We start from the raw sequence: 12,799 nt of genomic DNA, 5'->3' as shown, positions 1-12,799 counted from the left end.
TGAAATTGAGTCCCTAAAGAGGGAAATGAAGGAAATGCAGGAGATCAAAGGATTAACAGAAGAGCTAAAGAATGCTGGGGAAAGCAGTGATAACAGAATAGAGGAAATGGAAGAACGAATAAGCACTCTCGAAGACACAGAAATAAAAAGAACCAAAACAGAAAAGGAAAGAGAAGTACGAATGAAAAAGACTGAAGAAAGACTTTGGGAACTATCTGACTCCATGAGGAAAGGAAATATAAGAGTTATAGGAATCCCAGAAGGAGAGAAGAGAGATGTAGGAACAGAGAAAATATTCAAGGAAATAATTGAAGAGAATGTCCCAAACATGAAGAAGGAGCTGAAAATTGATATACAAGAAGCAAGAAGAACACCAAAATTCCATGATGAAAGGAAAAATACATCAAGACACATAATAGTAAAGCTCCCAAGAATCAAAGACAAGGAAAAAATAACGAAGCTGACAAGAGAGAAGAAACAGATAACATACAAAGGAAAACCAATCAGACTGACATCAGACTTCTCTATGGACAAGGAGAAACACTATGGACAAGGAGAAAATGGAGGGACATAGTCAACAGACTTCAAGACAACAGATGCCAACCAAGAATACTCTATCCTGCAAAGCTTTCCTTCCTCTATGAAGAAAGAATAAGGACTTTCCCAGACAAACAGAAACTCTGGAATTTCATTACAACTAAACCCCCACTCCAAAAAATACTACAAGGGATCATAAAGCCAGAACCTCAGAGGGATGAATAACAACGAAAGAAGGCAAAAAAAAAAAAGTTATTAAAAGAATAAATAAATAAATTCAAAGGAAAGACAAACACAATGGCAAATAGAGATGCTAACATATCAATATTAACTCTAAATGTGAATGGACTAAAACTCTTAATAAAAAGACACAGAGTCTCAGGCTGGATTAAGAAACAAAACCCAACCTTTTGCTGTCTCCAAGAAACACATTTAGCTACAAAAGATAAAAATAGACTCAAAATTAAAGGATGGAAAACAATCCTACAAGCAAATGGACCAAAAAAGAAAGCAGGAACAGCTATATTTATATCAGATAAAACAGATTTCAAACTCAAAAAGGTAAAAAGAGACCCTAACAGTCACTACATTATGATCAAGGGACGATACTTCAAGAAGAAATAACACTCATTAACATATACTCACCAAACGAAAGAGCACCAAAATGTATCGGACAACTATTGTCATCTTTGAAAACAGACATCAGAGAAAACACATACGTAGTGGGAGTCTTCAACACACCACTATCAATAACGGATAGATCAATGAGACAAAAAATAAGTAAAGACACTAAAGCATCTAGAGCTAAAGACACTAAAGATCTAGAGCGCTTGGGCTTAACAGACATCTATAGAACACTAAACCCAGAAAAATCTGAGTCCGCATTTTTCTCAAGTGCACACCGATCATTCTCCAGGATCAATCACATACTGGGACACAAAACAAACATCAACAGATATACCAAGACTGAAATCGTACCAACCATCTTTTCTGACCATGAAGGCGTCAAACTAGAAATAAACCATAAAAAGAAGGCAAGAAACTCTCCTACCTCATGGAGTTTGAAACCCACACTACTGGAAGACCACTGGACTAATGAGGAGATCAAAGAAGAAATTAAAAAATTCTTTGAATTGAATGACAAGGAGGACACCAATTTCCTAAATGTATGGGATGCAACAAAAGCAGTAATAAGAGAAAAAATATAGCAATAGAGGCTCACATCAAGAAACAAGAAAGAACTCAAAAAAAAAAAAAAACCTTATCTCGAAGCTCAAAGAACTAGAAAAAGAACAACAACAACAACAACTAAAAAAAACAACCCAAAACCAGTAGAAGAAAAGAAATAATAAAAACCAAAGCAGAAATAAATGAAATAGAAACTAAAAAAAAAAAAACAAAACAATCCAAAAGATCAATGAAACCAAGAGCTGGTTCTTCGAAAAAATAAATAAAATAGACAAACCCCTAGCCAGGCTCACAAAGGAAAAAAGGGAGAAAGCACAAATAAACAGAATCACAAATGAAAGAGGAGAAATCACAACAGACATAGCAGAAATCAAAAGAATAATCAGAAACTACTATGAACAGTTATACGGAAACAAGTTCAACAATCTAGAGGAGATGGACAAATTCCTACAACTCTGCAATCACCCAAAGCTAGATAAAGAAGAAATAGAACACCTAAACAGACCAATTACAAGCAGCAAAATTGAAATGGTAATCAAAACCTTCCCCAAAACAAAAGCCCAGGACCTGATGGATTTAAAAATGAATTCTACCAAACGTTCAGAAACAAATTAGTGCCTATCCTTCACAAATTCTTCCAAAAAATTGAGAAGGAAGGGATAATACCAGACATGTTCTATGAAGCCAACATTACACTAATACCAAAACTGAACAAGGACAACACAAAAAAAGAAAACTACAGGTGAATCTCGCTAATGAACACTGATGCAAAAATCCTCAATAAAATTTTAGCTATCAGAATCCAACAATGTATCCATAAGATAATTCATTCCAGGGACACAGGATGGTTCAGCATCCGAAAATCAATCAATGTTATCCAACACATCAACAAAAAGAAATATAAAAACCATTGATAATATCAATAGATGCTGAGAAAGCTTTCAGACAAAGTGCAACACCAATTCGTGATAAAAGCCCTTGAAATTCTTGGGATACAAGGAATATACCTCAACATCATAAAGGCCATATATGACAAGCCAACAGCCAGTATCATTCTCAGTGGTGAAAAGCTGAAAGCATTTCCATTAAGATCTGGAACAAGACAAGGATGTCCACTCTCACCACTGCTTTTCAATATAATACTGGAAGTCCTAGCCAGAGCAATAAGACAAGAGAAAGACATGAAAGGAATCCAAATAGGAAAAGAAGAAGTCAAACTATCACAATTTGCAGATGATATGATAATATACATAGAGAACCCCAAAAACTCCACAGAGAAACTAATTCAACTAATCAATCAGTTCAGTAAAGTGGCAGGATACAAAATCAACACGCAAAAGTCAGTAGCCTTTCTATACACAATAAATCTGAAGAAGAAGAAATCAAAAATATCATCCCTTTTATTATCAAAACAAAAAAATCAAATACTTGGGAATAAATCTAACAAAGGAAGTAAAGGACCCATTAAAAAGAAAACTATAAAACACTGTTAAAAGAAATAGAAGAAGACACAAAGAAATGGAAAGACATCCCCTGCTCAAGTGGAAGAATAAACATTATTAAAATGGCCATCCTACCAAAAGCAATATACAGATTCAATGCTATTGCAATAAAAATTTCAATGTCATTCTTCAAAGAAATAGAACAATTATTGATGAAATTCATATGGAATCACCAAAAACCCCAAATAGCCAAAGCTCTCCTGAAAAAAAAAAAAAGAAGGAAATGGAGGCATCACACTCCCAAACTTCAAACTATACTACAAAGCCATAATCATCAAAACTGCATGGTATTGGAACAAGAACAGACACACAGACCAATGGAATCGAATAGAAAATCCAGAAATAAACCCACAGATTTATGGTCAACTAATCTTTGACAAAGGAGCAAAGAATATGCATTGGAGCAAAGAAAGTTTGTTCAATAAACGGTGCTGGGAAAACTGGGTTGCTACATGCAAAAGAATGAAGCTTGACTACTGCCTAACACGATGCACGAAAACCAACTCAAAATGGATTAAAGAACTAGATATAAGACCTGAAACCATAAAATACATAGAAGGAAATATAGGCGAAACACTCCATGATATGCAAGTCAAAGACATCTTTATAGACACATCACCCAAAGTAGTGATAGTGAAGGCAAAGATCAACAGCTGGGACTACATCAAATTAAAGAGCTTCTGCACAGCAAAAGAGACAATAACAAAAACTAAGAGAAACCCCACCGACTGGGAGAACATTTTTGCACACAACACTAATGATAAAAGACTGATCACAAAAATCTACAAAGAGCTGATGAGACTCAGCAAAAACAAAGAAAATAATCCAGTCAAATAATGGGCAGAAGAGCTAAACAGAAACTTCTCTGAAGAGGAAATGCAAATGGTCAACAGGCATATGGAAAAATGTTCAACATCACTTGTAATCAGGGAAATGCAAATCAAAACTACAATGAGATACCATCCTACACCAGTGAGAATGGCACATATTAAAAAAACTAGCAACAACAAATGTTGGCAAGGTTGTGGAGAAAAAGGAACTCTCCTGCACTGCTGGTGGGAGTACAAACTGGTCCAACCACTATGGAGAGCTGTGTGGAGATTCCTCAACCTACTAAAGATAGAGCTTCCATACGATCCAGCAATTTCACTCCTAGGTATTTACCCAATGGACACAGAAACATCAATTCCAAAGAGCACCTGCACCCCTATGTTTATAGCAGCACTGTTTACAATAGCTAAGCTTTGGAAACAGCCCAAATGCCCAAAAATAGATGACTGGATCAAGAAGATGTGGTACATATACACCATGGAATATTACTCAGCAATCAAAAAAGATAAACACATGCAATTTGCAGCAACATGGATGGCGCTGGAAGGGATCATGCTCAGCAAAATAAGCCAGAAAGAAAAAGAAAAATACCAGATGATCTCACTCATAGCAGGAATCTAGAAAACTTAAATAAGGGACCAGGAAAAAGAATAACTAAAGAAAGAAAATATCAAAATCAACAAACAACTATGAACCAGAGACACTCTATTGGGGGGGGGGGAGCGGGGAAAGGAGGGCTTGGGGTCAAAATAAGGGGGTTGTAATTGTATGGGGAATATAAAATTAAAATTTAAATTGAAAAAAATTTCAAAACCTTATTGGAGACTCTTAGCAAATATACAAGGAGTTCTCATTTGCTATCCAACTATATTTAATTTTTTTCTCCATTATTTTTAGTTAAGTCAATAATATTTATTAAATGTTTCCATGTGGCAGACATATTTCTTGTGTGGGCAATAATGCTTATACATCTTCCATACTACCCAAGTTCCGTCTCCACACCCCTTATATTTATAATGTCAAACTCCCAAGTCTGGGGCCTCCCCTGGTGGCACAGGTGGCTGAGCGCAGCGCTGTGAAGCTGTCCACAGCCTCTGTAGCGCCGGTTCGATCCCAGCTGGCTGGCGAGGGTCCCACATGGCACGGCAGACCTCTCCTGTAGTGCCCACTGCTCCCCTCAGCAGTGTATTTCGTCAGTCTGCCTGTTCTGTTCCTCGCTCTGTCTCTGGTGAATCCTCTCACCCTCCCATACATTTGGCCTGTACCCTGGTTCTTGTATAAATAAAGAAATAAATCTTTTAAAAAAAACCTCCCAAGGCTGGCCATATGGGGTCCTCTTCCTTCTTTAACTTTCCCCTTCCTTTCAAGATTTTCTTTAATCTTGCATTTTTAAAAAATTTCTTTCTAGGGCCTCCCTGGTTTCACAAGGGGTTAAATCTCAGCACTATATGAAACTTTCCGCAGGCACTGCAGCACGAGTTCAATCCCCAGCCAGGAAGCTTTCCACGTGGCACAGCAGACCTCTCCTGACTTGCCCACTGCTCTCTTCAGTAGTGCATTTCAGTAGATCTGCCTGTTCTGCTCTTCACTCTGTCTCTGGTGAATCCACTTACCCCGCACTTCTGGCCTGCACCTCAGCTCTTGTATGCATAAATAAATAAATCTTTAAAAAAGAAAAAGGAAATTTCTTTCTAACAAGTGACCTGCTCTTTAGTGACCCATTGGCAGCTCTTATCCTTCCTGGGAATTGGTAGAGTTGAGGATGGAGGTGGAAGAAAGAGTTGCTTTGCCAATAAGGGGTTTACGTAGTACAAGGGGAAAATGCCTGGTCAGTGGTAGGAGGGGTACAGACTCAAACACTATAATGTAGATACAACTTTCTTTCTTTAACTCCATGACAGTTTTTTAGAAGTCTTTTTCTATGTTTTAGACACTGAAAATGAGGGAAGAGTAGGAGAAAAAAATAATAAGGCGATTAAATGGCAGCTGAGGAAATGGGAGCAAGAGAGATTTCAAATTTCAGGTGTTCAGAGCACAAAATAAATCATCCTGTACCCTTTTGGGTTCTTCTCAGGCTGGACGGGTAATCAAAACAGCACCGGATGGGTTAGCGAAGGAGAAATAATGAATTTAATAACTTACGTATGGGGAATTCACATGGTTGTAAATTTTAAAGAATAATGGCGCAGAGCAGGAATATTTATCCCGTGTTTTAGGACCCGAGGCATCAAGGACAGATGGGGAGACTTCACATGACAGACAAGGAGGGGTGACCTCATCCTTATTCTGACAGCCAAGATGAGTGCTTAGATAGAGAGACCTTGTTTACTGATAAACCCGAAATGAGGTGAGGCCTTTCCTTCCCAAACTACATTTTCTAGGTCATAAAAGAGAGAGCAATGATTGCTTCTTCAATAAGGAAAAGGGAAGAAGCTTAGGACATATTGATCTTTTCTTCGATTAGGAAAGGCTAAGGACTTAGGCTAAAACAGAAGCTTCTAGCCCTCAGGGCCCTCACTGCTCTCAATCTAAACCAATCTGCATTCTTTAAGGAACCTTCTGAGGCTCACAAGGTCCAGATTGACCTCTAGTTCTCATGCCAAGGTTACAGAGGCCTACTTTGGGTCTGTTGGGAAAGTCTATCTCACTCATTTGAGGAGACTGAACCCACATAGGCAGCCTTTCTCTTTTGCTCATGATTTATGTCTCTTCCTAAGAGTCTTGCATGCCAGCCTTCCTCTTCCACAGGGGACTGCCAAAACAACAACAGCAAAAAAAAAAAAAAAAAAACAAACAAACCCCAAAAATCTATGGTATACTTTTCTCTTAGCACAGTCTGCTATTATAGGATTTAATTTTGGAAAGATGTGCAGTAACAGAAAAATCAGAAACAATAGTTGAATGAAAAAGGGATCATAGGAATTAACCAGTAGAATAATGTAAAATCATATTCCAGACTTTGGGGTCATTGGCCTGTTCTCTTATTCTAGTGGAGCATAATCTAATACCTTCACTTGGCTTTCCTCAACCAGGCATCTCTTCTACAAATATTTCAGAAGAAAACAATTTGACAGCTTTCAAACAACCAATTTTCATGTACGTTGATAAAATCTCCAGGCTTCAAGTTTAAAAACATTTCTTCCTATATACACATTAAAATACTTTTAAATTCTTAGAAAGCAAACTTTTATTTGAAAGAAATACATACTTAAGTTGTTTAAGGGTGAAAACAGAACTATATTTGAATTGATACAAAGGCAGCATGAAAGGGTGATCAGTATTTTCAAATAAACTTTGAAGAATTTGTGAAACCTGGGAATAAGTGTAATAGCACACTGCCTATAGTTGAGCCTCACAGAATCTGTCACCAGGTTAGATGAAATTAATGGTAAAATTCACATGGACTTTAGAAGTTTCCTTTCATTAGAAATTTTTCTGCAGTTTTGGAGGCCCTTAATAACCCTGTGTTGTAGTTTAGTTAACAGGCATCTCAATCCCGCAGTCGAAGTAGTCAAGAAGATTTTACAGTGTACCTCCCCAGAGTTGCTTTAGATTTTCTGAATGCCTTCTCATATTTGACAGCTGCCTTACTCAAATTGAGGCAGTCTTTTAAATAACTGTCTAAATCGGACTGCATCTTCAGGTATATTAGTAGTATTTTAAAATCCTCTTGGTTTTGAGAGCATGTAAATTTGAAAAATGCATATATGCAAACTGTTGGATCAGGAAAGTTCCTTGCAGAGTGTCTGGAGGTGTTCTATCTATAGCATTTGGCAAATACCTAGCTGTGACAAAAAAAAAAAAATTGCTAATGTTCAAGTTGATCTAAAATACCTAGTAAAGTTTATTTTTTTTAATTTTTTTTTACCCCTAAGTTTGTCTGGAAATGAAGCAGCTTGTATTTGGGAGATAGGAAGTAAAGGAATAAAGGGTACTGTTTTCAGTGATTCAGTTTAACTCCATATACTTTAAACTTTACATTGAACATTAGGGAGTTCCTCAAGCAAATGTTAAATATTGGTCTGCCATTTAACATTAGATTCAGTGTGCTTAAGTCCTTAAATCAGATTGCAGCTAAACTGGACATTAAACAGTCATTCTTACCGTTAATCCCTCTTAATTCTGAGAGACTCATCTTTATTTTGGTTCATAAATAACCAAGAACTGATGACGCTTTGCTGATTAAAGTTGTTGTCTTAGTTCAGTTTGCTATAACAAAATACCAGGACTTGTAAATAATAGACATTCATTTCTCATTGTTCTCAAAGCTGGCAAGTCATGATTAAAGACTTAAGGATTTGAACATATGAATTTAAGGGTGACACCAACATTAGAACATAGTAGCTGTGGATCAGATGTTGACAGTGCATAGGGGCTTGAGGTAGAGTAGTTCTTTGGGGGTTGAATCTGGAATTTGTAAAAATGTTCCATGGGGTTAAAGCAGAATTGGAATTCACTTCCTTGGCATTTGAAATCTATCCGTAGTGTATAGTATAGTGGTGCTGACTCCAATGGACATTGTTGATTGCCTAACCTGGATCCTGCTCTTTTCTCACTTTCTATCAGAGCCTTGGTTTTGTTTGGGTATCTCCACCTCCGTGTAGTTATATGTTTCAGAAGAAGCTGACCTGCAATCTATCTCTAGGTGTGGATGTGATTGACCAAAATATTAGCTTTAATTCCTTTGCTAATATTTGGTTCAGTAATAGACATGTTACTTAGCTCTAACCAATGCAACTAAAGGCTAATGGTCGTGGGTGGCAGAGGACTTACAAGGAACACTTAAGTTTTAAGAAGATATATTTTTAAGAAGATATATTTCTTATTCCTCTGAATGTTGTTTTATCTGAATGTGATGCCTGGAACAGCTGCAGCCTTTTTTCTACCAGTCTCGTTTTGCTACTGAAAAAGTCACTGTAAAGAATGTGGGTCTTTCGTGATAATCTTTCGTGATAATCTTTCATGGGACAGTGATAATCCACTGAATCAACTAACTACTTCTATACTCCTTCCTTTATGAGTTAAGAACTTTTATGATATACCACTGGATTCCTTTTACTTGACAGCCAAATGGACCATAACTGGTAAAATTCTCCAAGAGAATTTGAAGTCTTGGTTGATTCAGTTACTGAAATAGCTTTTCTAGGGCTAGCACTTAAAATAATGTAGGCTTTAACTATTCTATCAAAGATGAAAGCTGTATGAGACAGCTTAGTTGAGCTATGCCATTTTGAGCAGGAATCAAAGCTAGTGTGTATGATCTGGGGTGATCCAACAAGCTTCAATGCAACTTATTAAATTGGGCTAAAAGCACCTCTATTTCTCAGAGATGCCTTCAGGATAAATTCAATTATATAGTTTTAAAGTACTTTTAGAAGAAAGATATGTCATGAATTCAAATAATGATAGCCTTTTCTGACATGTCTTTATATCCACACAAGAACAAAGGCTTCTAACATTTCATCTCCTGTGTGTACAGGGTAGTCATGCTTGCATGCTATTGTAATTGCAGTGGTAACAAAGAAAAAAAATTAAGGATGTTATAGATAAAGCCATTTTAGAAATGACCCCAGATCCATTCCCATTATACTTGGACCAAATGTCGACACATATGTAATAAATTAAGCACATAGAATTTCAGGGCTAGATTTTTGACGCATTGAGTGTGCCTTCTGTGGCATAATGTAAAAATTCATAGAATATTTTTTAAAGTAAGTTTGAAGAAAAACAGTTTTCTTCACCAGTCGAACTGGCCCTGCTTGCAAGCCACTGTCTCTAAGGACCTGCAGTTGCCATTGGTCTTGGCACCACCTACTCTTTGTGGAAAAGTGAAAATAATTAACAATGACCAGGGAAACTGAACTACCCCAAGCTTTGTTGACTTTACTGATACTGCAAAGAATCAAGTTGCAGTGAACCCTACCAACACAATTTTCTATGTCAAATGCCTAATTGGACATAGATTGATGGTGATTTCCAGTCTTCTCTGAAGCATTGGCCTTTCATAATAGTGAATGGTACATGCAGACCCAAAGTCCATGTGTACCACAAGGGAGAGACAAAAGTTTCTATCTAGAGGCGCTGTCATCTATGGGTCTGACAAAGATGTAGGAAATTGCAGAAACTTATCTAGGGAAGACTTTTACCAATGCTGTTGTTATAGTAACCCATTTACTTTAATTACTCTCAGCATCAGGCTACCAAAAATGCTTAAACTATTGCTGGTCTCAGTGTACTTAGAATATCAGTGAGCAAACTGCTGTTGCTATTGCCTATGTCTTAACCAGAAAGGTTGGAGCTGAAAGAAATGTGCTGATCTTTGACTTAGGAGGTGGCACTTTTGACATGTCAGTCTTCACTATTGAGATGGAATCTTTGAGGTCAAAGCTATACTGGAAACACCCACTTAGGTGAAGAAGACTTTAACAACCAAGTGGTCAACCATTTTATTGCAGGTTAAATACATGCATAAGATGAATATCAGTGAGAACGAGAGGGTTGATCATCTATTCCATATTGCTTTGAGTGTGTACCCAGGCCAGTATTGATCTTGTCTCACTCTATGAAGAAATCTACTTCTGTATCTCTATTACCTGTTGTGAATTTGAGGAACTGAATCTGACTTTTCTATGGCATCCTGGACCTGGTAGAAAAAGCTCTTTGGGATGCCATGCCAGCCAAGTCCCTGATTCATTTTGGTGGGCGATTCTACCCAAACCGCCAAGATCCATAAACTTCTACAGGAATTCCTCAGTTAAAAGGACTGAATAAGAGCATCAACCCTCTTGCGGCTGTTGTTTATGTTGTAGCTGTCTATCTTGAACATGAAAATGGTCAAGGTTTTCTGCTCTTGGATTTTACTCCTCTTTCTTTTGGTATTGCAGCTGCTAGTGGAGACATAATTGTCCTCATCAAGTGTAATACTACCATTCCTACCAGGCAGAAACAGACTTTCACTACTTACTCTGACAACCAGCCTGGTGCACTCATGTATGTTCATAAAGGTGAGTGTGCCATGAACAAGGATAACAACCTGCTTGGCAAGTTTGAAATCACAGGTGTGCTTCCTGCACCCCATGGTGTTCCTCAGATTGAATCACTTGAATTAATGCCAGTGGCATCCTCACTGTCACTGCTGTGGATCTGAGTAGAGAAAAATAGAAAAAAAATCACCATCATGAATAACAAAAGCCATTTGAGCAAAGAAGATATCTAGAGCCAAGAAGAATAAAGCTAAAGTTGAGAAGCAGTGAGACAAGGTGCTTTCCAAGAATTCCCTTGAATCTAAGGCTTCAACTTGAAAGCACCTGTTGAAGATTAAAAACTCAAGGCAAGATCAACAAGGACAAGCAGAAGATTCTTGACAGGTATAGTGAAATCTTCAACTCGGTTGACTGCAGAGACTGCTGAGAAAGAAGAATTTGAACATTGAGCAAAAGAGCTGGAAAAGATCTATGACCCTGTCATTACCAAGTTGTACCAGAGAGTAGTTGGTATGCCAGGAAGAATGCCAGAGGGTTTCCATGGTTGTGGATCTACTCTATATTGTGGTGCCTCCTTTGGGCTCATCATTGTGGAGGTTTGTTAAAACAACCTGAGCATAGAATTTGGCATTGTTCCACACAAAATATCGAAGGACTCAAAGTTGTAGCAAATTCCATGGCAGTTAAAGTTGAACTTCTATGTAATACTGTGCATTCTTGATACTTGTATATGGAATGCATGCACAGGAAAAGGAAATACCAGTGCACTTTGTAAGTACAATATTGTAAGTGGAAAATGCAATGTCTTAAATAAAACTGTATTTAAAATTGGCAAAAATATTGAGTTAATTTAAGAGGTGAAATATACCAAGCTTATGGGTAGAAGAATTCAAATTGAAACTTGCTAAGTTTTCATGAACAGGAGAATGCATTAAGGCAATCTCATACAACAGTGAAAACAGTAAATTATGGTAAACTAATGTTATCTTAAGAAAATATTATTAAAATAGGGCCTCCCTAGTGGTGCAAGGGGTTAAGACACAACCTATGAAATAATCTGCAGCCTCTGCAGCACGTGTTCAATCCCCAGCGGCCAGGGAGCAGCCCACATGGCGAAGCAGACCTCTCCTGTCTCACCCGCTGCTCCCCTCAGCAGTGTATTTCAGTCAATCTGCTTGTTCTGTTCCCTACTCTGTCTCTGGTGGATCCTCTCACCACCCCCACATCTCTGGCCTGTACCCAGCTCTCGTGTGCATAAATAAATAAATCTTAAAAAAAAAAAAAAGAATGTACACTAGTTTGAAAAAAAAATTGCTGAGTCTTGAATAGCAAGAAATTTAGACATTCTGATAGAATGGTGGAGATGATATTTTTAAACTGGAAAAATTTCGGTGCCCTTTATACCTTAATGGCTTACATGTTCATTCGATAGAATGGTGGAGATGATATTTTTTAAATGGGAAAAATGTCAGTGCCCTTTATACCTAATGGCTTATATGTTTGTGCGTAATGTGGCTCAGCTGTTTGAAAAGGTGGGGCTGGAGGGAGGGGAGCTGGAGGGGGAGGGAGTTAATGGTGTAGGTCAGAGGGTTGAGAGTGATGGCTTAGAATTGTGCATTTCATTTAATGAACTCTGGATTTACATGACTTTGAAGTCAATGCTATTTAATGTTGCAGTTAAATTGGGGTCTCTTGAATTCTAAATTTAATTTGAGTCATAATTCCACTAAGTAGTTCACATAATACCTCAAGCATGCT

At 37.5% G+C, this 12,799-nt stretch overlaps 1 pseudogene; it reads left to right on the top strand.

The window, feature by feature from the left end:
* Positions 1 to 5,820: 5,820 nt before the first annotated feature.
* On the top strand, positions 5,821 to 11,646 carry LOC119236781 (heat shock cognate 71 kDa protein-like; annotated as a pseudogene).
* The last annotated feature ends 1,153 nt before the right edge of the window (positions 11,647 to 12,799 follow it).

The sequence above is a fragment of the Talpa occidentalis genome, unplaced genomic scaffold, assembly GCF_014898055.3.
Source record: "Talpa occidentalis isolate TD23 unplaced genomic scaffold, MPIMG_talOcc4v2.1 talOcc4.9, whole genome shotgun sequence".
NCBI lineage: Eukaryota > Metazoa > Chordata > Mammalia > Eulipotyphla > Talpidae > Talpa > Talpa occidentalis.
This window is presented reverse-complemented; position numbering and strand designations above follow the sequence as displayed.